This window comes from Pelophylax lessonae, assembly GCF_965119305.1.
Source record: "Pelophylax lessonae genome assembly, chromosome: 2".
Taxonomy (NCBI): domain Eukaryota; kingdom Metazoa; phylum Chordata; class Amphibia; order Anura; family Ranidae; genus Pelophylax; species Pelophylax lessonae.
This window is the reverse complement of record NC_138769.1, coordinates 115,668,331-115,696,178: the sequence shown is the minus strand read 5'-3', so window position 1 is coordinate 115,696,178 and position 27,848 is coordinate 115,668,331. Positions and strand designations below refer to the sequence as shown.

At 43.1% G+C, this 27,848-nt stretch overlaps 1 protein-coding gene and 1 pseudogene across 3 annotated transcripts in view; one reads left to right on the top strand and one right to left on the bottom strand.

Annotated features, from left to right (window-relative positions):
* Positions 1 to 13,859, bottom strand: part of LOC309547985 — a 50,238-nt pseudogene extending 36,379 nt beyond the window's left edge. Inside the window, exon 1 of the transcript in view lies at positions 13,784 to 13,859. The product of the transcript in view is annotated as an uncharacterized misc_RNA (transcript). The remainder of the gene's footprint in view (positions 1 to 13,783) is intronic.
* A 6,658-nt stretch (positions 13,860 to 20,517) lies between these two features.
* Positions 20,518 to 27,848, top strand: part of LOC309545327 (transient receptor potential cation channel subfamily V member 1-like) — a 119,591-nt gene continuing 112,260 nt past the window's right edge. The window contains exon 1 of one of the 2 annotated variants that reach the window (XM_082244481.1): positions 20,518 to 20,952. The gene's annotated coding sequence lies outside the window, so the exon portion shown is untranslated. Of the gene's footprint in view, positions 21,276 to 27,848 lie in introns of both variants that reach the window. The other variant, XM_082244480.1, reaches the window with a different exon arrangement.

Below are 27,848 nucleotides of genomic sequence, written 5' to 3'. Positions count from 1 at the left end.
AAATTGGAATTAAAATAATAGTTGATATTAAAATAATAATGATAAAAGAATAATGATAAAATAAGGGAGGGAGGAGGGAAAAAGGACCTCCCCAACCCTACCCAAAAGATATACACCCCCTAATCCTACAAAGTATAATTAATAATCACTAATGAAGCAATTGAGATCTAATTCCACATTTAAGCCACCTGGTCTAAGGGAATGGGTGTATGTAATGTATTACATTTTTTTTTTTTTCATTTATATCTGATTTGAATTCAGTTTTTTTCGAGAAAAAAAATCTCAAAACAAAACTGAACTGTATTGAAATCTCCAAGAGGCTTCTAAATGATAACTCTTTTTTGTATAGATCTACTTTTCTTCTTAATACCGGTTACATCATCATTAAATTAAAATTAAAATGTCCAATTGCAGATCTGTTTTCGGATCACTTAAGAACCTGCAGCTAAAATGATGGTTTGGTCCTACCTGAACCGCTAAAGATTTGCTTGACTTGCTGCAGTAGGCCCAACTATCCTGCTGCTGGATTTACTCACTAGTGTCTGGAACTGACTGTACTAAGAAATGTAAAAGTTACCCTGAACCCAGCATTGAAGATTTGATATGTAATAGGAAAGATCTGATAGTGATATTGAGTATAAGCAGTATCCTGACATACTGTATCTACTCTTTATCCTAAATCCCTCCTGAAAATTAGCACTGCACTTCCTGTGACATTTGTGTAAAAAAAGAAATGTCAGCGCTCTAGAAAAGATAAAAAGAAATATGGAGCTGCTTGCAAAAAAAGTCCAAAATATACATACACCCAAAAACATGAATAAAAGACAATTGCAGCGCTCAGAAAGCAACTAATTAGACATAATTAAAAAGTCCAATATCAATCCAAAAAATGAATAACTAAATTGAATATCAGAAAAAACAGGTAAAGTGTCCCAGTGCAAAGATCAAAAAGTGTTTTATCACTCATGAACGTTGTCCTCCACCGTGTAGATAAAGTGCACAGTCACCAGAGCTAATTGCTGTCCAGATTATAAGACAGCATTAGTGTATGTAGCTACGGGTGTCTTAGTCCCTTTGGATCCTGGAGAACGAGTCAACCACTGCAGAGGATGTCCTCATATGGAATTGTAACATCAATTATGCGCATATGAAAATCCAAATAAAAAATAGGGAGATATTCATAGTGTAGCAATCAATACAAAAGATCTTTAATTAAAAATGCAAAGTCACAAAATTAGTTAAAATAACACTGACCAATCACAGTGTAAAAACAATAAAATGAGGTCCAAATGAAGGTACAAAAAGCAAAGATGTATCTATCATCTTTCATCAGAGACCACCACATCAGATGTTAAAGTGGTGGCTGGATCTCAAGCATGTCTCAATAGCTCAAGGAGCCTGAGGTCCAGCTACCACTTTAACATCTGATGTGGTGGTTTCTGATGAAAGATGATAGATACATCTTTGCCTTTTGTACCTTCATTTCAACCTCATTTTGGTGTTTTTACACTTCCTGTTAGGGATGCACCGAAATGAAATTCTTGGCCAAAGCCGAAGCCGAATAATAATAAAATGTTTGGCCGAAGGCCGAAGGCCGAATACCGAACGCGGTGTTTCACATTTTTTCCATTTATTTTGCCAATTTTTTGTCCTCTCTCTTGTCCTCTCGTGTCTCTCTCTCTCTCTCTCTTGTCCTCTCACTCTCTCTCTCTTGTCCTCTCATGTCTCTCTCTCTCTCTCTCTTGTCCTCTCTCTCTCTCTTGTCCTCTCATGTCTCTCTCTCTCCCTAAATGTTACTGTAGGAATGGGATTCAGTGCACACTGCAGCCTTGTACCATAGGGTTAATGTTAGTGACACTGTAGGGATTGGGAAGGATGCTGGGAATGGAAATCAGGAAGCATGCAGGCAGCCTTGTAAATTTTAATTGCAGATAGAGGGCACTGGGCAGGTCAGGTTTAATGTGGTAACATCAATTACTCAGTGACAGTCAGTCAGTGTCAGTGTGGACTCGATCAGATTATACAGTGACAGACAGTCTCTCATAGTGGTGGTAGTAGGAGGCTGGAGGTGGACTAGTAGTAGCCTGGAAAGGAGCACAGCCGCATACATACATTACTCACTCGTGCACTGCAGCCCGCCCCACACATTCAGTGAGTCTTACTCTCCTCCCTAGTTTTTTCAATGGCACATTCAGGAAGCCAATCACGCCGTGAGTAGCGGCACAGCGGAACCAATCAGGTGTGCAGGCACGCGTGATTGGTTCGCTGTGCAGCTAATCACGGCGTGATTGGCTTCCTGAATGTGCCATTGAAAAAACTAGGGAGGAGAGTAAGACTCACTGAATGTGTGGGGCGGGCTGCAGTGCACGAGTGAGTAATGTATGTATGCTCACCGCTGAAGTGTCCCGGCTTCACGGAAGTCTGTGAGTCCTCCTGTCCTCCTCCGAGTCCCTTCCCCCTGTAAATATCGTGACCTCGGCGATATGAATATCGCCTACGGCCACAGAACGATAGTCGATATCATATCGACTATCGTTCAGCCCTATTATTCGGCACAAAATTATTCGGCCTTTTGACTTATTCGGCCGAACACCGAAAGTGCTATTTTTTCTATTTTCGGCCGAATAATGTTCGGCCGCCGAACATTCGGTGCATCCCTACTTCCTGTACCATGTGAATTTGCTTTTAGTAAATCAACCCCAATGACTTTCACAAATCAATGCTGATGAACAGAGAACAGCCAGATAAATCTGTGATCCTTTGGATCTATGCACACTGGGCATTTAGCTCTGGTGCATGAGGCTCTTGCATTTAGCTGAAGGCAGAAGGCACAGCAGGCCCTGCTGCTTGCAGCCTGTAAAAGTCTATGAGAGGTTGACAGCTACCGTGGCTGGATAGGGCTAGATGTGGCATTGAGCGTTACTAACGTTTAGGGCACTATGCATCCAGGCAAGAATGTGTGAAGTGCAGACTGCTTGCATTGGAGGCATCATCCCTAGATGCATACCTCCCTAAATGTTAGTAGCACAGGGCTGTACAGTGCACCTGTGCCTCCCACCCTCATCCAAACCCCAGACATACACAAACTGGGGTTAAATATACAGTGTGCATGGGAGAGAGCAGTCATTTTGTTTCCTTGCTCCTGACTCTTATACTTCTGTAAGTAGCCCAAAAAAATTCTTGAGACACTGGGCACAAATAGCAGCTTGCTTGCCAGCGACTCTGCAACCTTCTTTAGTCAAGAGTGTCTCTGTTCAGCCCTTAGCTCTCAGGGAGAAAATCCAGGAAAAAAGAGTCCTGGAAAGGTGCTTCCAAACATTTATCATCTTCCCAGACCATGCCTACCTCAGAACAACACTATCAGGGATTGGCTGGGTAACATAAATATTAATAACCCAGACAATGATCTTCTCAAACTAATTACTGGAGCTTCCTTCCAGTAACAGGTAGAAGTAATACATTCCCTGAGTTCAGGGAAAACCTTAAAGCGTAGTTCCTGCCTGCATTTAAAAACATTAAAAGTGAGCAGCTACAAATACTGTAGCTGCTGACTTTTAATATAAGGACACTTACCTGTCCAGGGAGCCAGCGATGTTGCACCCAAAGCCAATCCATCCAGGTGCCGGTATCCTTACTAAGAGAAACAGGAAGTGAAGCCTTGTGGCTTCTCAGCCTTGCGACTTCACTGCCTGTTTCCTACTGCACATGCACTTTCTGAAAGGTCCTGCTGTCTTCTGGGACCTGTGTGTCTCCCAGAAGGCAGCTGGGGAATGAGCAGGGGCTGCAAATGACGCAGGTTGCCGCTGTGCCCATACACAGAAGTGGGAACGGGTACTTGTTTATGACAGGTATCTGCCAAATGTGGCACCAGAGGGGGGGGGGGGGTTCGGGGGGAGGAAGCAGAAAAGCAAAGCTTCCATTGTTGGGTGGAACTCCACTTTAGGAAGAGTAAACATCAGCGCAGGCTGATTACAGCCAGCAGCAACAGGTGAAAATAAAGGAAAAGTACCGTAAAAGAAAACAAATGTATCCACCAAATTTAAATACTGGTAAGCTTCAACGTATTACAATTTTCTTCTCTATTTAGAAAAGCTTTAAAGTGATATTAAAAAACAATTCTTTTTAATGTAGCACTACTCCTTTGGGAGCTGCTGATTACGGGTTCCCCTGGGTTACCACTAGCAACAACATGACATGACAGTTTGACATTTTCCCAAGTGTTTTAGCTCAGTCAGGAAACAGTCCAGTAGCTTTGGTTTTTGTGTTTATATTTGGAACTTGGAAAAGAGAAGGGAATGAGTGGGATACTCCAACTTTATACAACTATGCACAATTGGCTGGGACGACTTGAAAATGCTGAGTAACGCTAGTCACGGCTAGGCCGCTGCTTCACTTTGCCCTTAGCTGTGAAGTATAAGTGAATGAGCTTTCTGAGGTAATCTGTACTGTATTGCTGAACAACTTCAGGGCCCTTCCTGGCACCCCCTTTGTTCCTATTCTTCAGGGTCAACTACAAGGCACCCCCTTTACTGATAAACTTCCTGTGTGAGCTAGCTCCTTGATCCCCTGACTTCTCTGGAGTGGTCCCCCCTCTTAGGCAGACCCTTAGGCAGAACTCCTGGTACTCACGATACTGTTTTTCCCAACAGTCTCTGCCAGCAGCTCCAGTTGTCAGTGCTCTGGATCCTCTGCAGCTCAGCTCCACACACCTGGTTCACTAGGCCGACCGCCTGAACCACCTTCCTCACACCTACAGGAGGAGAGACCAGCCATTCACCTCCTACTGGGACACCCTGTCTCATGCGCTCCCCGCTTTTATCATCAATCCCATGATGCAACTCTCCAGGTGCCAACCCACTGGCACAGTACAAAAGCTTGTGTATCATGGCCATGTTTCCTCCACTGTCCAACAGGCCTCCCCATTGGGTACAGGGGGGACACTCCCTCAAACCAGATGAATACACATTGAGCACAGAGAGCAGACCTAACTAAAGATCAGACTCCCCTGATTAGCAGCAGGAGCATTAGATGCTTTTACCTAGCACCTATCTGGAAGGGTGCTACATAAAAAAACAAAAAAAAAACAAACGTCATACTTACCTGCTCTGTGCAGTAGTTTTGCCCAGAGCTGCCCAGATCCTCCTCTTTCCGGGTCCTCTCTGGCACTCCTGGCCCCTTCCTCCTGCTGAGTGCCCCCAGAGCAAGCTAGCAGGTATGCAACTGAGCCGCTGCTCTGCATGTCCATTCACACACAGAGCCGCAGCACGGCTCCACCCCTTCTCTCTTCTCATTGGCTCACTGGCTGTGAATAACAGCAGTGGGAGCCATTGGCTCCCATTGGAGAGTCCCCGGAGAGAGCCGAGGATCTTGTGCACATCACTGGATAGTGATGGGGCCAGGGGAGGACTGGGCCAGGGGACAGGGGGCAATTAACACCCTCTGATGCCCCATAAAAATACCGCTTCTGCCACAGACATGCCTAAAGGATTCCTGGTGAAGGAAAGTCGCTGACCCACTGAGTGTGGGACGAAGACAAGGACAGAGCGCAGGCCCCCAGCATGGATGGTGTAAACTGTGTCTGAGCAGAGGCCGGTTCCACGCCCCACTGGAGACTTTCCTACCCTGGCCACCCCTGACCAAGCTTTCCCAGCTCCCCCTAACCAGCCTCCGCTGGCCAGATCAGGAACCCAGATTTGGCTGGTGAGTAGAGAGTACCTGGAGCGGAGCTTTAGCATGGAATGGGGGTCAGGAGGAGGCCGGGAAGAGGGGGGCCGAGTCACTTGCCCAAGTTGCCAGTCAGCCCCTGGATGGGGCTCAGGTAAGTATTATGACTGGGGGGCCTAGAATGCAAGAAGGTAAAAGACCTTGAGCCTTTAGAAGCACTTTAGCCGAGTGCCCACACTTGCAATGCCAGCGCTGTGCAGAGGAGAGGGAGAGAAGCGAGGCTTTGGACGGCCGCATCGCTAGATCGGGGAACAGGTGAGTGTGTGTTTATTAAAAGTCTGCAGCTGACTTTTAATAAACACAAAAAAGAGTGGAACTCCATTTTAACTGCTGTTTCCATTGATTCCTCTCTGACAAGCAGAAATTGAGAAAGCCAAAGACTTATCACTATCCTCTTACAGGCTAAACGGTATAGCTGCAAACAGCTCAGGTCATTATTCCATAGCTAAATAATTTAAATTCATATGGGAAAAAAACTGGCTAACATTTGGGATACTAGTACAAAGCTTTAGTGGTCTGCTTTATGGCCCTTTTACACTTATCTAGTGTTGCATTAACGCATCCACATTTATGAGCGTTATCTTGCTTCCTGAGCATTAGAATGGACAAAAAGTATTTTTTCTAATGCAGTGCAATACATTGCACAGTAGTACATACAATACATGTGCATTGGAGGTCTATTGGGTTATTGTGTTGAAGTGCCATTCAAAATGAATTGTAATTGTTGCATTTATGTGGCAATCTTTTATTAAACCTTTGAATAGTTCAATCACGGGTTGCAGGAAAGAAATTTGCATCATTACCTCAATACAAACACTGCTGACAGGGGAATCCCTCCTGTCAAGTAATTGTCTGCTCCTGGTAGGAGAAGACAGTGGTTTTCGCTAGCCACTATAGCAGCCGCTGGCGACAATTGCAAGAGAATCCGTCAGGCTGGTTGTACCTAGTTGATCGATCGACTCAACTTGGTACATTCAACCTGTCCATTAACTGTTGGAATCTCGGCCGGTTCATGTTCAACAGGCTGAGATTCGAACCCTGTATGTCTGGCCTTACTCTTGGGTACCCTCTCCAATTGCTGGCACTCTAGACCAGGGTTTCTCAACCAGTGTGCCGCGGCACACTGGTGTGCCGTGAAGGGCCCCCAGGTGTGGCAGGGCAAAATGATCCCCAACCTATGCATTAATAAGTAATCTGCTCTTTAATGATTGCTGGTTGGTCTGCTGGCTGGTCAGTTGTTACAGCGGTGCCAGTCCAGTGCAGGACCGCTGTCTAATACTCGCTTCCCGCTGCCACAGGCAGTCAGGAAGCTGTGCGGGCGCACAAGGGCTTGCTGGACGTTAGAGCCAGGAGATGCTGGCTGGCGCGAGAGGAGAGAAACCAGGAATATATGTGGGTATATAAAAAAAAAAGGTTAAAGATATCTGTTTTAATTACTGTATTACTATATTATACTGAGGATGATAACAGTACTTCTTTTTTTTATATTGTATTCTGCTTACAGATTTATTTATTTTTTTATTTTGTTTTCCACTTGCACATCTGCTGCAGTTTTGTCTGTCTATGTGCACATATACATGTGTCTGTATGTGTGTGTTCGTGTGTGTTCATATGTGTGTGTCCATATGTATTTGTATATCTGTGTCACTTTTAATTCTGACCCCCCCCCCCCCCTCCGTATTCCTGTACCATCAGACAAGCTTTTTTAGGGCTTGTTTGTGATAGCAAAGATGACTGCTCCTCTGAAATCAATTCATGCTCAGGTCACTTTTCAGAGGCATTTGACAGGCAGTAAGAGGAAATTATGTTGCCTCCTCACCACCTGTTTTAGGCCTGTAAATGCAGCATCACTACACGCAACCGTGCACTGCACACAGCTGTGGGGTAGTTGCAGTACAACCAAATTCACCCTGGGTATACCTCCAGCTGCAGCCACAGCATGTGAACACCCCCAGCTGCTGCCTCTGCAGCTAAAGGGGGAAAAAACAGCTCAACCATGTGGTTTTACCACCCCTCAGACCTGACATGTGAACAAGCCCTTGGTTCACATCTGCATGGCTGCATGCTGCATGTAGGGCAGCTCATTCATTTCAATGGGCTTTCCTATTCGCAGAAATGCAGAGAAAGATGTCCCTGACTCTTTTTTTTTAATTACGCTGCACCAAAAGCACCCTATGTTTGCCAATGTATGGGGTACCATTAAGAATTATTGGCACCCCTACAGAGCAGAGCATTTGTGTGTGTGTGTCAGGAACGAGCTCGATTTTGCGCGCATTCCGCGACATACAGTAACGATAACTAAACTTTGGACATGGGTGTCTCGGGACTGAAAATACTTTTCAAAGGCGCCCCGACTGGAAAAAGGTAGAGAAACACTGGTCTAGATAACAGCATGGTTTGTCTGTTCTGTGTGTCCTGTTAACCACTTAAGCCCCGGAAGATTTTACCCCCTTCCTGACCAGGGCCTATTTTGCGATTCGGCACTGCGTGACTTTAACAGACAATTGCACGGTCATGCGACGCTGTACCTGATCGAATTTGGCGTCCTTTTTTTCCCACAAACAGAGCTTTCTTTTGGTGGTATTTGATCACCTATGCGATTTTTTGATCATGCGCTATAAACAAAAAAAGAGCGTCAATTTTGCAAAAATAACAATATTTTTCAAATTTTTTTATATGAAATTCCCAAAAAAAATTTAAAAATCAAAATTTTTTAACATTTTCGGCCAATTTGTTTTATGCTACATATGTTTGGTAAAAAAAATCGCAAAAAGCGTATTTTGATTGGTTTGCGCAAAAGTTATCGGGTTTACTAACAAAGGGAAAGATTTTTGTCATTTTTGTTGTTTTTTTTAACGCGTAATGGCGGCGATCTGCGATTTTTTTTGCGGGACTGCGACATTGGGGCGGACAGATCGGACCCTTGACTGACATTTTTGACACTTTTGGGGTTACCAGTGACATTACTACAGTAATCAGTGCTATATATATGCACTGTTACTGTAAAAATGACACTGGCAGTGAAGGAGTTAACTCTATTGGAGAGGGAGGGGTTAAGTGTGTCCTAGGGGCGTGCTTCTAACTGTGATTGGCTGTGTGTGTAAGAACAATGATCAACGGTCCTACATAGTAGAACCGTTTGATCATCGTTCTTTCACAGGGAGAACTGACAGGCGGCTTTGTTTACACTAGCCGATTGCCTTCCTCCCACTGGCACAGACGATCGCAAGTGCTCGGTGGACATCGGGTCCGCCGGGCACACGCGCGGGGGGGGGGTCCGTGACCGAGCGGGAGCGCGCCTCCGGCGGCGCGCACTCGCTCCCCACACCCTTACAGGCTAGCGACGTAGATCTACGTCGCTTTGCCTGTGAGGGGCTGACTGCCGATGTAAATAGTCGTTAGGCAGTCGGCAAGTGGTTAAGAGGGAGGCACTTGGACGTTCAGTCGCTGTTGATCTGGAGGGGGGGGGGGATCTGAAATGAGGGGAAGCTCCGCTGATTTCTATCATCCAATCAAATGCAAGTCAAAATTCAGTTTTTTACTTTCCTTGCATGTCCCCCTTAGATCTACTGTATAGCAACTGCATTTGTAGTGCAGAGTGGGTTTGCCTTTAGTAAATAAACCCCACTGTTTTTATGTGTTGATATTACCTAGCAAAAGGCAGGTGTAGAAGATAAAGCAAAACTTCAGCTTGTTGTGTCTTTTCTTATAATAATAGTAATTAGCTAAGCTTTGTTTTAACACACAGATTCTTGTTATTTACAACTCACAGAATGAGGACAAATCATTAACTCCATCATTACAAGGCTTAAAGATGAAAGCCAATTCGTAATAACTTAATGCCGGAGAGAGCAAAAAGTCATACTTTACTTAATGGAGTGCTTCTTATTCACTTACAGTATATATGAAATATTTATCAGCATGAAAATCACACGTTTTGTAGAGCCGTTCACAGTTTCCCGTGTGGTTAAGCTCATGATATGAAGTCAGGGCGCTTTCTAGTTCCTGTATGTAAATCACTATTGTGTAAGATACACGACATCTTTATAGGATATCACTAAAACATTATGACTGCTGTAATGGTGTAGTGTTAAATAGAATTTCCACCAAGAAAAGTGTGCTTGGGCATGCAGCATTTCACAAATTAAACAAAATCATATGTTTCTCTGAGTTTGCCAGTATCTAAATATAAGTTACAAAGTAATACATTCACTCTGGGCCCATTCCTGTTAAATAATTGTCTGGGAGGCCCAGACTATGAGCAGTGACAATTGTTCCATCTGCACGTGGCCTTTATTAGGAAGTTAAAGTAATTAGTAAGCAACAGTTTCCCTTTTTTTTTCTTTCTTAGTTTGAGTCAGTGAATTGAAACTAGGAAAAGGACATCTGAGTTTGATCAAAATTTCCTGATCTATATAGTTATTTGCATGGGCAAAGCACACGTTCACTTTAAAGCGTTAGTAAAGTCCGCTATATATATATATATGTAGCACCCTCCTAGGTAGGTGCTAGGAAAAGTATATATATATATATATATATATATATATATATATATATATATATATATATATATATATATTGGCCCTGTCTGATTATCAGGGGGGCCTGATCATTCAGTTAGGCTGTCATGTGCTTCTAGGTGTGGTCTGTTAAGTCTGGGGAGCCTCCCCACTGTATCCAATGAGGGCTCTTATTGGACAGTGAAGGAAACCTGGTCAATTGCGGACCCAGGCTTATAGCTTTCTCATTGGGCGGAGGCTGCCGCAATGCACCCTGGGATGGGATATAAGTCTGAAGGGAGCATGTGACAGGTCATCTTGGCGGGAAGCAGAGTCCCAGGAGGAGGCTGACGGCTTTCTCTCCTCCTGTCAGAGCAAGTGAGGGTGCCCTGGGCGGTCGGCCTAGAGGACCGGAGGCTGAGCTGGGATACAGGAAGGATCCAGAGTGCTGTGGACCGAGTGGAGCTGCTGGGCAGAAGTTTCCTGGAAAAACTGTGTTGTGAGTACTCGAAACTGCCCAGGGGTCTGCCTAGGAGAGGGGACCACTCCAGAAGGTCAAAGGGATTCAGGAGCCAGCTAGCCAGTAATGGTGGCTTAGAAAGGGGGTGCCTGTATCTAAGCCCTGAAGATTAGAGAGAGAAAGAGGGCGCCGGTGCGGGCCCTGAAGTGTTCAGCAGTGCAGCAGTGTATTCAAGTAGCTACTAGGGATGATCGAACTTTTGAAAAGTTTGGTTCGGCCAGAACATTCGAACTTCTCAAAAGTTTGGTCCGGATTTCAGAACCCCATTGAAATCAATGGGACCCGAACTTCGGTAATCAAAAAACACCATTTTGAAGCCCTAAAACCCAATGAATGTCCCTAAAAGGTGCCTAGGGTTCTGTGTCATACCACAGGGACTATTAATCACACAAAAAAAGTTTTTAAAAATTGTCATTTTTGATAGAGAGCCAATTATTGAAAATAAAAAAAAAAAAGAATTCTTTGCATTTAGTATCTGGGGGGTCTAAAAAGTGTACCTGTGAAGTTTCAGCTCTGTAGCATGTCCATAACCATAAAAAAAGATTGTTTGTATAAAGTCACTTTATAACAGGATAGTGGCTTCTCTCTTTTCACACCTTGCCAGTTTAGTAGCAAGCGCTTTTTTGGGCATTTTTTGGGGTCTTTTGAGGCAGGCAAAACGTCTGAACTTGTGTATATGGGTATATATACACACATACTTATAGGTATTTCACACTTACACATATATAGGTGTTATAGGAGCGGAGCCATATTAGTGTAAATGATTTAATTAGTGCAAGCATATATTTCTGCTACTATCACGTCTAGGTGTATATATACATATAAGTATGTGTGTATATATACCACTATACACAAGTTCAGATGTTTTGCCTGTCTCTAAAGAACCCAAAAAAATGCCCAAAAAAACGCTAGCGCCAAAAAAAAAAAAAAAACGCCCAGGTGTGTTGTTGCAGGCATTTTTTGGGGTTTTTGGAGGCAGGCAAAACATCTGAACTTGTGTATAGTGGTATATATACACACATACTTATATGTATTTTACACTTACACATATATAGGTGTTATAGGAGCGGAGCCATATTAGTGTAAATGATTTCATTAGCGCAAGCATATATTTCTGCTACTATCACACCTATATATGTCTAGGTGTATATATACATATAAGTATGTGTGTATATATACCCGTATACACAAGTTCAGATGTTTTGCCTGCCTCCAAAAACCCCCAAAAAAATGCCTGCAACAACACACCTGAGCGTTTTTCTTTTGGCGCTAGCGTTTTTTTGGGCATTTTTTGGGTTCTTTGGAGGCAGGCAAAACATCTGAACTTGTGTATACGGGTATATATACACACATACTTATATGTATATATACACCTAGACATATATAGGTGTGATAGTAGCAGAAATATATGCTTGCGCTAATGAAATCATTTACACTAATATGGCTCCGCTCCTATAACACCTATATATGTGTAAGTGTAAAATACATATAAGTATGTGTGTATATATACCACTATACACAAGTTCAGATGTTTTGCCTGCCTCCAAAAACCACAAAAAATGCCTGCAACAACACACCTGGGCGTTTTTTTTTTTGGCGCTAGCGTTTTTTTGGGCATTTTTTTGGGTTCTTTGGAGGCAGGCAAAACATCTGAACTGCTGTATAGGGGTATATATATACACACACACTTATATGTATTTTACACATACACATATATAGGTGTGATAGGAGCGTAACTATATTGGTGTTAATTATTTCATTAGCGCAAGTAGTGTTTTCTGCTTCTTTCACACCTATATATGTGCAGGTGTATATATACATACATGGGTGTGTATATATACCCCCTATACACATGTTCAGATGTCATGCCTGACTCCAAACATGTGCTCAAAAAATCCCTATAGACGCCTGCAGCCAAAAAGCAAGCTGACAGGGGAGAAGCCATATTACTGCACGGAATGTGACTTAAGAGAAACTAGATTTTCTCTATAGCGGTCACCCTGATATGGAAGGGTTTAGTCACCCTGCCATAGCAGTCAGTGTCAGTTCACCCTACACTACATTACGGTCACCCTGATATGGAAGGGTTTGGTCACCCTGCCATAGCAGTCAGTTCACCCTACACTACATTACGGTCATGTCCTGGCACTTAACACTTTCCCTACAGAAACTAAATTTTTGCATCTAACTAAAGTGTAAAAGAGCACCCTAACTACACTAGATATCCCTTTCATCACACTAATAAATGCTAAATGACACTTTTAAAGTAAAATTAACAGAACTGCTTTCACTGTCTTCCATGTCCCTGTATAACAATGCTAGGAATTTGGCGGGGGCTATCTTATATACTGGGGGGCGTATTCACAAATGATTGGCCTAGGGACCCCCTAGGCACTCCAATCACATTCCAAGCATTCTCCTGCCCCCTCAATTGGCTTTTGCTAATGGTTCGGGTCCAATCATGGGCTTTTAAAGCCCATTTCCTGTCCCATTGCATTTTGGTCGGTTCTGGTTGCCGAATTCCAAACTTTTTTCAGCAAAAAGTTCTAAATTCGGCCGAACCTCGAACAGCCAATGTTCGATCATCCCTAGTAGCTACCTCAGTAGGAGTGCTTAGGGGAGCTGGAAGAGGACTCCTTTAGTCAGAAAGAAGTCCCAAGTCAATTCAGCGTTAACAGGCATCCAGCCAGCGTTAACCAGCATCAAGTCAGCGTTGATAGGCATTCAGCCAGCGTCAAGTCAGCGCCAAACAGCAATATTCAAGTGTCTCCGCCAAATGTGCCTAGTTTAGTTCCTGGAGTATCCCACTTATCCCTTCTTCTATCCAAGTTACCAAATAAATACAAAAAACCCAAAGATTCTGGACTGGTCATTGTCTCAGTGGTCACACTTGGAGAACATGCTTAAATGTGCTGTTGTTGCTAGCGGTAATCCAGGGGGACCCATATCCAGCAAAACGGGTGGATATGGGTCCCCCCAGGTGTGCTATGCCATATTGTACTAGTATGTACAGCATATTAGTACATTATGGCAGACTTACCTGTCATATGATGTCCTCCAGCACAGCACTGGGACCACCCCGGCAGGTCCCTGGCGCTTCCATTCCATCGCTCCATCGCAGCCTGGCCTATCAAGTGGCATTTTCTGCCACTTGATAGGCCAGGCTGCGATGATGCCACAGGATGGTGCGTACAGGAGTCACATCACTGCAGCATGGATCAGGGGCTGATAGGGGCCGTAAATGTTTGCTGAACTGCGCAGGCACGGCTCAGTGAACATGATAGCTGACAGGCAGAAGGATGCATTTATGGCAGAAGAGACCAATAGGGTTTCTTCTGTCATAAATAACCTGCCTGTTAGCCATTTGATTTAAAAACAATTTTCCTTCCACTGTAATGCCAGCCTGGAGTCTAGCTTTAAATGCCTAGTCCATCTTTGTGAGCATGTTCCATGATTATCAATATTTTGCCACATTCCCCAACCCCCACCTACAATCAACCCCCCCTTCTTTCCCACGTCCCCACTTTCCTGAATCGTGGGGTTCTTTTTTCTGAAGTATTCTGTTTTCTTTTGAATTTGTCACATCTGTGTGTGGCTCCACCTGCTCAGCATTGTCATCTATTTTCAGATGCATTTACAGGGATCTGTGAATGGAAGACTACAAGTCCGATCTGCCACTACAATAAAAGGACTTACAGATCTCAGTGGAACCCAAGTGCAGTACTGTCACCACACTTACAGTCCATTGGTTATTTTATCCAGCCCCATAATGGCAGGTCCATGCCTATATATATACTGTACAGACGTGCGGCTTGGGGAAGAGTTTGTGGGATTGCATTGCTCCCATGATAAGTGCTGCAATTCAAGAGATTTACCTTCACTTTTTTAGATATAACAGAAAATAAGACTAATCCATCCAAAGTGAGGTAAATCCCCTCCTTGACTGTTATCACCAGAACTAATGTCTCATTGGAAGATTTCCTCTCTATTCCTGTTCTGATTACAACTCAAAATTTGGGATTTTCCTTCACTTTCAGTCCTAGTGACAATAGTCACCAGGACAATTAGAGAGGCTGAATCTCCTTAAAACAGACACACAGACAGAAATAAAAATCTGACAGGGATTCTATCTCCTCACCACTCTATGCAAATCTAAAAAAAAAAAGTTTGGCTTTATACATATTTTAGTGATAGCAAAATGTCTTTAAGTCTTCGTGCACATGGCCGTACAAGGGCTGTACAGCTAGCAGAGCCTACATAATGACATTTCTTGGACCCACTGCAATGCCTACAACCACCCATTAAGCTGCATTAGAAGAGGCAGCTGTACACAATTCTGTACCTGGGCTTATGTAAAACCCCCCCATGTGCATTGATGTATGCCCAGAATGCACATCATTTGTGTTGTGAACATAGGCCAGTGCACAAATGGGTGCTTTGAGCAACCCATAGTGCACAACAGTATACAGCTGTCTCTTCTAATATATCTAATTAGGGGGCTGTACAACCTCTGAGAAAAGAAAAACAAGAGTTGCCATATCTGATACGTTATTAAAAAGAGCATGCTCTGAGGATGTGGTCTCAGTTTTTACTTTACTACCTAATAAATTACTGACCAGGACCGAGCATGTAGGCAGGTGCTGTTTCTACTCTCCACTGCAGGTGGCGCTCCACCTATGCCGCAATATTGAAGGGGAGGAAGTTGTAAGGAAATTGATTCCTCTATTCACAGGAAGGCAGCTGTACGATTGGACGTTCGCACCTCATGTGACTCCAGCTACCATCTTGGGTCAGGCAGAGTCTATTTAAGTTTCCAGTTCCAGGGTTTGGTATGCTTTATGTAAGTAGCTAGGTTCCCTGTCTAGTAGGGACAGTGCTTAGAGGTAGGGAAAGGTTCTAAAGGAGTAGGAACAGTGCAGGGGCTATGTCTACCTCTTCTCAGGAAGCCTCCCCTTTTGGGGCCTCATCTTGCTCCTCGTTGCAGATGCTGTCAGCATCTTCAAGCCTTCAGACCACTGTCACAGTTCGTGAGTGGCTCCAGGCAGGTTTTACATACCAGTTGGGCCTGAATAAATTGTGTTCTACAATATAACTATATTGCCTAACTTGGACTCTGTGTGTTTTGTTGCCCACCACACCATGCTGCACGTTGTTCACAAGCATGGAGAATGATAGTTCAGATTTTGCAGGCTACAGTGGGGTTGTAGTGAGAACTATGCCTGCATGGAGGATTTCACTCTCAGATCAGATGGTAGTGAAAAAGATTGTAGTGACCCAAAACATAGAAATTTCAGTATAGAGTAAACTACATATCATGCTGCTTTTTTTGTGAAAGGTTTTGCATTACACATTGGATCATCCTTTCGCAATCCTTTTAATATGGAGGAAACCTTGAAATAACTTTCAAGTCACAAGGAACCCCTGCTATTATATACTATATCTACAGCTCACAGAACATTAGTGTGATGGTCAGTGGGAAGAATGCTCCTTACATGAACCAGTGGACCTTGACTAAGTGAATCGTTGCAATTTTTTTGTTTAAAGCACAAAAAATAAAAACTGCAGAGGGGATAAAATACTACCAAAAGAAAGCTCTATTTGTGGGAAAAAAGGACATCAGTTTTATTTGGGAACAGCGTTGCACGACTGCGCAATTGTCAGTTAAAATAACGCAGTACTGTATTGCCCTTGGTGGCTTTCGATGTAATTTGGCAGATAGACCGCTGCCTTTTTTTACCTTCATTTGGACTTCATTATATTGTTATTACACTGCATTTGGCCAGTGTTCTTTTAACTATTTTAGTGATTTTGTATTTTAATTAAAGAGCCCTTTTTTTTTATTGATTGCTACACTATAAATATCTCCCTTTTTATTTGGATTTTTATATGCATATACCTGATGCTACAATTTTACACGAGGAGATCCTTGCAGTGATTGGTTCCTTCTTCAGGACCGAAAGAGATTAAGATACCAGCAGCCACATGTGCTATTGCTGTTTTATAATCTGGACAGCAGTTAGCTCTGGTGAGTGTGCACTTTTTCTACATGGTGGAGGACAACGTTCACGGGTAATAAAACACTTTATGATCTTTGCACTGGGACACTTTACCTGTTTTCCTGTTTTTGCTGACATTTTATTTAATTAATTTTTTTTCTTTTTTTTTGGACTTACATTGCACTATTTAATCATGTCTAATAAGTTGATCACTGAGTGCTGCAATTGTTTTTTATTCACATTACATGATAAGACCTATCCTGAAAATAAGCTCTACTGTGTATTTTATTGCCAAAATGATTATAAGACCTGGGCTTATCTTTGGGGAAACATGGTAGCATTCTTAAAAGGAGAGGTCAGCAATGACTCTGGTGAGTGTGCACTTTATCTACATGGTGGAGGACAACGTTCATGAGTGATAAAACACTTTATGATTTTTGCACTGGGACACTTTACCTGTTTTTGCTGACATTTTATTTCATTCATTTTTTTTTCTTTTTTTTTTTTTGGACTTATATTGGGCTCTTTAATCATGTTTAATTAGTTGATCACTGAGCGCTGCGATTGTTTTTTTATTCACATTACATGATAAGACCTACCCTGAAAATAAGCCCTACTGTTTATTTTGTTGCCAACATTAATATAAGAACTGGCTTATTTTCGGGGAAACACGGTAGCATTCTTAAAAGGAGAGGTCAGCAATGACAGCATCTATTCTCAGAACAGATTCTCTTTAAAGTGGATGCACCCTGCAAATGCTCCAGGAGCTGTATCATTGCAGAGGGCATATAACACTATGCACTGAAAAGTGTGCAGTCTAATCGAACCTTTATCTTGTTTTGTACTAGGTAAAATAAAAGATCAATATGAGAGCCCCAGAGCCTGCACCTTTAATTTAGCAGTGACAGCTCCTATAAGTCTATCTTCCCAAGTTTACATTGATAGATATAAAATACATTGTTACAGTCTTCCCTGCAACACTGACTTTGCCTTATAAGTGGCAGATTCCATTGCATGTCTGATGTTACTGTAGCATTGACTGTCTTCAGCAGCAGTCTGGAACAATTCAATAGATGAGGCGAGAAGGAGACTTGCATCTACCAGGGAAGTGTTAGAGCAACAGTTAGTGATGCTTCTGTCACTTCTCCCTGAGTCACAGCTCTTCTATTTGCAGTGTGCTGATTTGCACATCATTTTAATACTGATCTTCCCCTACTGGCTGTGAGGCTCAGCAATGTAAATGGTGCAGAGTATACAGGAGTCAGGGGGACTCAGGGGTTTCCCTTAGACAAGGGTGCTTAGAGCTCAGCACCACGACTGATGGGGTTGTCAAGAAATGACATTCTAGGTTAAAGCAACATGTAGCAGGAGAAAACAGGAAGGAAATAGCTGTGTAGAAGGCAGTTAGTACTTTGCAGATCAGTATATAGAAGGGATTGCTGTGTGCAGTATTGAGCTGCAGAATCAGTTTCAGCACTGGAGAGTGAACAGTGGTGTCCATGGAGGATGACAAACCCAACCAGCACAATGGACTCGGCAAAAGAGAAGGCTGGTGAGATATGGAAGTCCTGATCATGTCTGAGAATCTTTACCAGCTCTATTGATTGTATATCAATAAAAATCATCTTCACATCGCCTGGCTGAAATCCCATTTACTGCTAGACTCTGCTATACAGAACTATGTCCTTCATTACTGGTGCGCTAAATGTTCATACTGCTCCTGTAGGCAATCCTGTCTTCCTCTTGGACACATTTCTAAAAAGGAACTACAAGTCCCAGAATACAAGGGAACCAACTCAAAGTCGTCTTTTTTTTCGTTTTTGTTTGAAATACAAAAGGGATTTTCTAACACTACAAGCAGTAAGCCATTATAACTCATCATGAATCATCATTCATCTGTCCATTGTGGCTCCCTGTTTAAAGATGCCTTTGCACCATGTTGTTATCTTATTTGGTTCAATAAGACTAAAAGAGTTACAAGGACAAATAAAGCCATTACTGCTCATGGAATGGCACCTTCCATTCAGCAGACTGCTCTATCAAGACCTTGGACTTTAGTGCTGAGGGCAAGTTTATGGTGTTCATGAAGACAAGCAATCAGAAACTGTATTTCATGTTGCACTGAAGAAATTACAGTTTGGTGCTAACAGGTTGCCATTAGCAATAGATCTTCCTGCACTTTTTAAATGAAAGTTGAAATGTAATAGTTCCTCTTTTTGCTATGTGGTCACTTAGGGTGTGCTCTTATCTCTGCCTCCAGCACAGCATGGGTGGTTCAGGGACCCAGCACTCCATGCAGGCAGATATATGGTGACAGATGTTTCCCCTATATACTGTCACTACAAACTATTTGTAAATGCATCAGCAGACTACTGTAACAGATAAGAATGCAGAAGTCTGAGCACTGAGGAGGGTGCTTGGCTGAAAACTGCTTGGAGTATGCAATGGAGGAACAGAGAAGTAACCCGGAAGTAACACACAGAGGCATTCGGAACAGAGGCTGGGATACACATCCACCGCTGCAATACAAAGAAAGGGGGAAAGGAGATACAGGGTGCTGCAGATCCCCGGAGAATATCTTCCTAAGACCCAAAAAAACGATTTTGTACTGCCGAATTGCCCAGTGCCAGGAGGGCACAACAAATAGTAAGAGGCTAATTGTCACCTTATAGTGTATGTTTTTTGGAGAATAAAACAGTATTTCACTATTGGAGGCTATTTGTTCTTCTATATCTTTATGTGTATGGGGGGACTACATGGTCCAACTCGAGTAATATAGGAGCCAGAGATCCAAGCAATCGAGGAGAGGTCTGATCCACCCAATAAAGGGATCACAGGCGTTGGGGGTCCTTGTGACCTGCTGCTAGCTGGTAAGAGGCCACGGTTGTCACATCCCAGCACCTGGAGCACTGTGAATGGATTAATAAGAATTCACCAAGCACAATTTTGATTGCATGCTATTGCTTGGACTTTTAAACACTACTTGGAGCACATTTATATATTTATACTTTTTTATATATTCTTATGTGATTTTTTTATATATCCTTATGTGATTTTTGTATGGAATTCTTTATATATTTATTTATTGGTTCACTGATCCACACCTTTGTGGATTAATTTACTTTGAGAAGCACAAGCACTTCTTAATTGACGGTTGTCACATCCCAGCACCTGGAGCACTGTGAAGGGATTAATAAGAATCCACCAAGCACAATTTTGATTGCATGCTATTGCCTGGATTTTTAAACACTACTTGGAGCACATTTATATATTTATATTTTTATATATTCTTATGTGATTTTTGTATGGAATTCTTTATATATCTATTTATTGGTTCACTGATCCACACCTTTGTGGATTAATTTACTTTGAGAAGCACAAACACTTCTGAATTGAAATTGCACTGGTATGCACTTTTCTTTGCTAATTGCACCAATAGTAGATCATATATATATTTGTAGCAATTTTTAATCACATATATTACACTTTAAATCACCTATTAATTTTTATAACACGTGATATATTAAGATTACCAGCGCCTTTTTACCTATGATATATACCTATTTATTGTTTTATTACAATTAAAAGGGCAGCAGGTTCAACAATCTTTTATTTAAAGGGCCAGGCGCCTTCTCTTTTCTTTTTATTGCTAAGTTTATGGTGTTCATGAAGACAAGCAATCAGAAACTGTATTTCATGTTGCACTGAAGAAATTACAGTTTGGTGCTAACAGGTTGCCATTAGCAATAGATCTTCCTGCACTTTTTAAATGAAAGTTGAAATGTAATAGTTCCTCTTTTTGCTATGTGGTCACTTAGGGTGTGCTCTTATCTCTGCCTCCAGCACAGCATGGGTGGTTCAGGGACCCAGCACTCCATGCAGGCAGATATATGGTGACAGATGTTTCCCCTATATACTGTCACTACAAACTATTTGTAAATGCATCAGCAGACTACTGTAACAGATAAGAATGCAGAAGTCTGAGCACTGAGGAGGGTGCTTGGCTGAAAACTGCTTGGAGTATGCAATGGAGGAACAGAGAAAAGAAAGGGAGGGATTGTGTACTGGAAGAAAAGGGGGCACTGAGCTAGAAAATGGGAGGAATAAGCAGAGGAGGGGTAAGAGGGACTTTGCAGAATGGACTCACTCTGGAGTTAGGTGCCAGTGAACTGCTACCAGAGGAAGACATGTAGCTTTGAAGGCTAGTCCAAGGGTAATAAAGAGCCTAAAAAGTCCTATAAAATAAGAATATGTTAACAACCGTCCATCAGTTCAATACTTCTGTCCTCAGCACACAGGGTTAAAGCAGTGCTACTCTTGCAACGTGACTTATAAAGACAGACAGTCCATCCAATGGCATGCAAGGGCTTGTAGATGGGATTTTAGGCACTGGAATTTGCTGGGCTGCTTTTGCTCTGCATTGGATTCTCATCTGTGACTCAACAGTGCAAAGAAGGGGTTTGATCAGTGTTTTGTCACTTTGTGCCTGTTTGGTGGTGTTCAGTCTGCCAGGAGTGAGACACTGTAGCTGCTTCAGTAAGTGGAGTTTAATTCTCTTTCATTTGTATTTCTTCATTGTTCTACCTGTTAGGTTTTTTTTTTTTTTTTTTTGATCAGTTATAGCTTGGAATGTATTCCTAATGTTGTAAGCTAATGTAGCTTAGCAGACAGCCATTAGCTGGGGTAGACAGAACGTTTTCCAGTTGTTATTCGTTTTACCGACAATTCTTTTAGAAGGGTGCACAGTGAGTGATGGTGATGATGTTGAGCAGATAGATTCAAATATTTTTGACAAAAGTGATACAAAGTGGATTATAAGCTAGATATGTATCCATTGCTTACCTTTGTGTGTGTGTGTGTCTTTTTGATCATGGTGGAGCACTGTCTAGTTATGTGTTTGGGTTTAGTGTTATAAGGGCATACCAGTTAGGAATGGCAGAGTATAATACAGGGGAAAACAAGTCTTTTAAATGCAGTTAATTCAGTGTTTGGAAAACATCTAGAAAGTATCAAACGTCTACTCCAAATGAAAAAAACATCACTAATCTTGGATGGTTTGATTCTCATACAGCTTTGTTTTTTAGATACTGAGTATTACTAAAAAGGTAATATTAGAAAGTATAGATTTTAAGTGATTCCATATGTAGGGACCAGCACCAGTCTAGTATGTGGCTGGGTGTGTCCTCCAGTGGGCTGCAGTCTACAAGTTTAGCTCTGATTCTACAATATATGGTGCACAATTCAGCAGAGGGGAGAGAGGGAGTCCCTGGGGACTGAGGGACATTGTTCCTGGGAACAAGTTAGATAACTAGCAGTGTTCTCACACAGGATCTGTGCTGGGAAAACAACACTGTGGGAGAAAACAGAGAGGCACTGTTCTCAGCAAAGGCTGTTAGATGTGACTTTGCTCAATTCCTGCTTGGACAGTCACAAGGAAGCCCTCCAAGATGATTTCAGGGTGTAATGTTGTGTAATATGTATTTTAAACATCATACAGACCTGATTGTTAGTTTAAGGTGAAAATACCAGCCAGAAGTCCATTGACAGCCAGTGAAGCATGTGAGGGTATATAGACTGGCTCCACTGCTGGAAGACAAATTGAGTTATTGCTTTGAGGGCTTGTGAGGGCTTGCCAAACATCTGATGTCTGATCCCACACACTTCCATATCTGGTCATTTGGAGATGGGTATCTAGTATATTTTCCTGGAGTCAGAATAAACCTTGTAAGAAAAAAATAAACCTCACTGCATTAACCCATTATCAAATTTTCATCTCAGTATACCTGTGTACTGCAGTCTCATACTGTATATCATGTTGTTGTTTGTCCTGGTTTTTTGAGGGGTACCAGTATGGCTTTTCTCCTACATTCAATGGCTCCCCCAAACCTACTTCTTGGCATATCCCCCCCCCCCCCACTGGTTGTCATATCATTCTTCATCTCTCCAAAACCCTGCAAGGTTTTCTCAGCATAGGAGCAGGAGAATGATGGTGGTGTGTCCCCACCTTCCCTAATTCCTTCATTCCCTCCCCCACCCATTACTCTCCCCATTTTCTCCCTCCCTGTAGATTTTTTCCTTCTCTAATTTCTTATTGCGTAGCACAGTCTCACATTCCTCTTTCATTCTCATTCTCATTCTTTTCTTTCAACATTCTCTCAGTCTTCTTATATCCTTTATTATCAGTCATTCTCTTATTCTTTGCCTTCTTATTTATGCCCTCTTTCATTCTTGCTGTTATTTATTTTCTTATTCATTCTCCCTCTCATATTTGTCTGTATCCCTCATTCTTTTTCTCTCCTGCTGTCTAGTGAATCCTAAAAATGTGTCTTTAATTTATTTTCTTGTTCTTGCTCATCATTTACTTATCTCCCCCTTCCCCACTATTCTCCCCATTCTCTTTCTCCTTGTCTACCTAATTCTGTCTACCTGTGGACTATCATTTCCAACTCATATATTCTTTTTATTCCATTCTTTCTCTTTCTCCTGCAGTCTTTCCTCCATTTTCTTCTCTCTCTCTCTCTCTCTCTCTCTCTCTCTCTCTCTCTCCCCTATCTATGTTTCTGTCTTTCACATTTCCTCTTTTAAATGCAAAAATAGTTTGTGCAACAATATTTTTGGTGATGTCGTTTGTTATACTGGTGGTATGTATTTTTCAGGTGAACACAATTCTGAAAATGTTTTTTTTCCTTTTGTTTTACTTTTGTTTTTTTACTATATAAACTGTTGATGTATTATACAATAAAAATAACAATAAAGATCAAATGAAAGTAGTTGTTGAAATGGCTGTTAAATTGCAGAGTCTCTACCCTGATGAAAATTGTTACTGACCACATTCAGAGATGTTTAGGTGTATGACTCAGTACCTTAGTCATTCGCTTATCTTCTCCAGCCAAGCTCAGCTCTGGGTAAATATCTTGTAGTTCATGGCTCTGCAAAATCCATTCTTCACTGTCCAATGTCCATGGTAAATAAACATTTAAAGGGGTAGGCATGACATATAAACTGTCTCAGGAGACTGCAAAGCATTAACATTATGGCAAGAAATGTGATTCATCTACTCACACCTTGAGATACTAGGCTCACATCCGGTTAACCTTGTTGCAAGTAATCATATAATGAAATAGCAATGGCATAGAAAGGGGAGGGGTGTGCTGTTTTCAAGTAAAATTGCTTGCAACCTGTTCATTCTGTGTGAGGGCCTCTACCACTTTAACAATTTTTATTACTATCTAGGTAATAAATACATTTGGATAGACTTTTGTTTATGCCAGAACACAGGCCTACTTTTAGACAGGTCTCTGGAGAAAAATTAAAGTGGATGTCTCAACAGAAGGAGGGTCTAAGACAAGTGCAAAAAAGTTAGGTCCTAAAAGGGACATACATTTAAAAAAGTGGAAATGTCCTATCTTGTCTTGACTTACTCCAGAAAATTAGCACTTCTTGTACTTTGAGCCTTATAACTGTATGCAGTGTGAGATCTAAGGAACTGCTGCCTCTGACTGCTAGTCTCACAAGATGTGATATTAGGTGGTATTCCTGTGATGCTCACTGTTCTCTTTGCTGGAGAGAAAGCTGTACCTGAGAACCTGCAGTGCAAGCATCTTCCTGCTTCTTTCTCATTCGGTCTGTGGATCTGTGCTTCTTCCACCTCTCCTATTCCTTCTGTAATATTTGCCACAAGTCATCAAATCATCAGTGATCAGGAAGACAGTTCTGACATAACGAAGCAAAGTCATGTTCCTCTGCCAAGATGGCTGCATCCACACAGGGACATGGTTAAGAACAAGGCATGGTAAGTCTGTATTTGGATTTAAAAAAAAAATAGGACAATAGTTTTTATTGTGCATTACCAGGGGTACCAAACTGAATGCCTAAGATAAAAATTGTGCTACATCCCAGGGGGCGTAACTACAGGGGTTGCAATTGCACCTGGGCCAGATGCTCCAGGAGGCCTTTGCGGCTCCCCTGTACACCTGGATAGGAGGGGCGGCGGGGGTAGCATGTAGAGAAATCACTGTCTTCCTTTTTCCTCCTGTAGTTGCAGGAGGAAAAGTAAGGCGATTGGTTCCTCTGTATGCTGCCCCCGCCAGTGGCGGAGCTAGACTTTTAAAACAGGGGTGGCAAAGGGGTGGCTAGGTATTATTTTGGGGGGTCAATATACAAAGTGTAATTTAGTGTCAGATTCGTCCACCGCAATGTCGCAGTCCCTCTAATGATCGCTGCCATTACTAGTAAAGACAGGATACAGGTGGTGGTGATCAGAGGATACAGACAGGATACAGGTTTGCCCCCAATGATTATTGCAGAGTGCCACAGCAATGCCCCCAATGATTATTGCAGAGTGCCACAGCAATGCCCCCAATGATTATTGCAGAGTGCCACAGCCTTGCCCCCAATGATTATTGCAGAGTGCCACAGCCTTGCCCCCAATGATTATTGCAGAGTGAGACAGCAATGCCCCCAATGATTATTGCAGAGTGCCACAGAAATGCCCCCAATGATTATTGCAGAGTGCCACAGCCTTGCCCCCAATGATTATTGCAGAGTGAGACAGCAATGCCCCCAATGATTATTGCAGAGTGCCACAGCAATGCCCCCAATGATTATTGCAGAGTGAGACAGCAATGCCCCCAATGATTATTGCAGAGTGCCACAGCAATGCCCCCAATGATTATTGCAGAGTGCCACAGCAATGCCCCCAATGATTATTGCAGAGTGCCACAGCAATGCCCCCAATGATTATTGCAGAGTGCCACAGAAATGCCCCCAATGATTATTGCAGAGTGCCACAGCCTTGCCCCCAATGATTATTGCAGAGTGCCACAGCCTTGCCCCCAATGATTATTGCAGAGTGAGACAGCAATGCCCCCAATGATTATTGCAGAGTGAGACAGCCTTGCCCCCAATGATTATTGCAGAGTGAGACAGCAATGCCCCCAATGATTATTGCAGAGTGCCACAGCCTTGCCCCCAATGATTATTGCAGAGTGCCACAGCCTTGCCCCCAATGATTATTGCAGAGTGCCACAGCCTTGCCCCCAATGATTATTGCAGAGTGAGACAGCAATGCCCCCAATGATTATTGCAGAGTGCCACAGCCTTGCCCCCAATGATTATTGCAGAGTGAGACAGCAATGCCCCCAATGATTATTGCAGAGTGCCACAGCAATGCCCCCAATGATTATTGCAGAGTGAGACAGCAATGCCCCCAATGATTATTGCAGAGTGCCACAGCAATGCCCCCAATGATTATTGCAGAGTGAGACAGCCTTGCCCCCAATGATTATTGCAGAGTGAGACAGCAATGCCCCCAATGATTATTGCAGAGTGAGACAGCAATGCCCCCAATGATTATTGCAGAGTGCCACAGCCTTGCCCCCAATGATTATTGCAGAGTGAGACAGCAATGCCCCCAATGATTATTGCAGAGTGCCACAGCAATGCCCCCAATGATTATTGCAGAGTGAGACAGCAATGCCCCCAATGATTATTGCAGAGTGCCACAGCAATGCCCCCAATGATTATTGCAGAGTGCCACAGCAATGCCCCCAATGATTATTGCAGAGTGAGACAGCAATGCCCCCAATGATTATTGCAGAGTGCCACAGCCTTGCCCCCAATGATTATTGCAGAGTGAGACAGCAATGCCCCCAATGATTATTGCAGAGTGAGACAGCAATGCCCCCAATGATTATTGCAGAGTGCCACAGCCTTGCCCCCAATGATTATTGCAGAGTGAGACAGCAATGCCCCCAATGATTATTGCAGAGTGAGACAGCAATGCCCCCAATGATTATTGCAGAGTGAGACAGCAATGCCCCCAATGATTATTGCAGAGTGCCACAGCCTTGCCCCCAATGATTATTGCAGAGTGAGACAGCAATGCCCCCAATGATTATTGCAGAGTGCCACAGCAATGCCCCCAATGATTATTGCAGAGTGCCACAGCCTTGCCCCCAATGATTATTGCAGAGTGCCACAGCATTTGCCCGCAATCATTGCAGAGTGCCAGCGTCGTCGTCCCCCCCATGAGACCGGCTTACTTACCTCACGGACGGACGGTCATCACAGCAGCTTATCATCGGTCCGCGGCTCCCTGCATCTTCTCAGTCCTCCCGCCGGCGCCTCCTCGACCAATGGCACGGCATTTGCCATTCGGCCAATCAGGAAGCGGGAGGACCCGCTCCCTGATTGGCCGGAGGAGGATCCATGTGACAATAGCGAATTTTCATTCGCTATTGTCACAGAATGGGCGGGCTCGGCTTCGGGACGCACTGTTCTGCTGCTCCCTGACCCTGGCCGCCAGCTTAGAGGGATCAGCCGGTTCTGCGAACCGGCTGATCCCATCCCACCACTGCCTGTGATTCCTCCGCTGCCAGCCTGGATCGGGGTGGCAACAGGGGTGGCAGGGACTTTTTCTGGGGTGTCAATTGACACCCCAGCTAACCCTCTGGCTCCGCCACTGGCCCCCGCCACTCCTCCTATCCAGTTCACTTGTGTTCTACTGTCTCTGGGCCCCTGTGTGCTCCCCTGGCCCCCCCCCCACTGTGCTGCTCCACCCCACTGTGCTCCCTTCCTTCTCCAGTCGGTTGCTGCAGGGGATGTGTCACAATAGAGAACCAGGAAGGGGTCGGTAAATAATTTACCAGCTCCTTTCTTTTCTGAATGGACAGAGTCATAGTCAGTGAAATTGTAAAAAAATGAAATAAAATGATAAAAAATAATACAATTAAAGTACCTAAAAATAAAAACTACTGACACCAGTGGGTGAACTTCAAGGATTGCAAAGGTCACACTTGGGACCAGGCCCTGGCATTCCACCAGAAAAAAACAGGGGTAGGTCTAACTTGAGAATTTTTGATATAGTGCCACAGTGATCACCATAAGTATGGTGGTCCTTCCCTTGGCTCTAGAACCATATGCGTATAAAGTGAACTGGGAAAGGCCAGTGGACAGAACAGAGAGCCTTTGAGGGATGGACAGAATGAAACCGCAGGGCAGTTTGTTCAAAATAAATTGTATTTATTCTGGTTATAAATAAATGCAAGTAACAATTAAGGTTCAGACAGGGAAGTGCAGAGGTGTGTGGTGCTTTACATTGAGTAATGG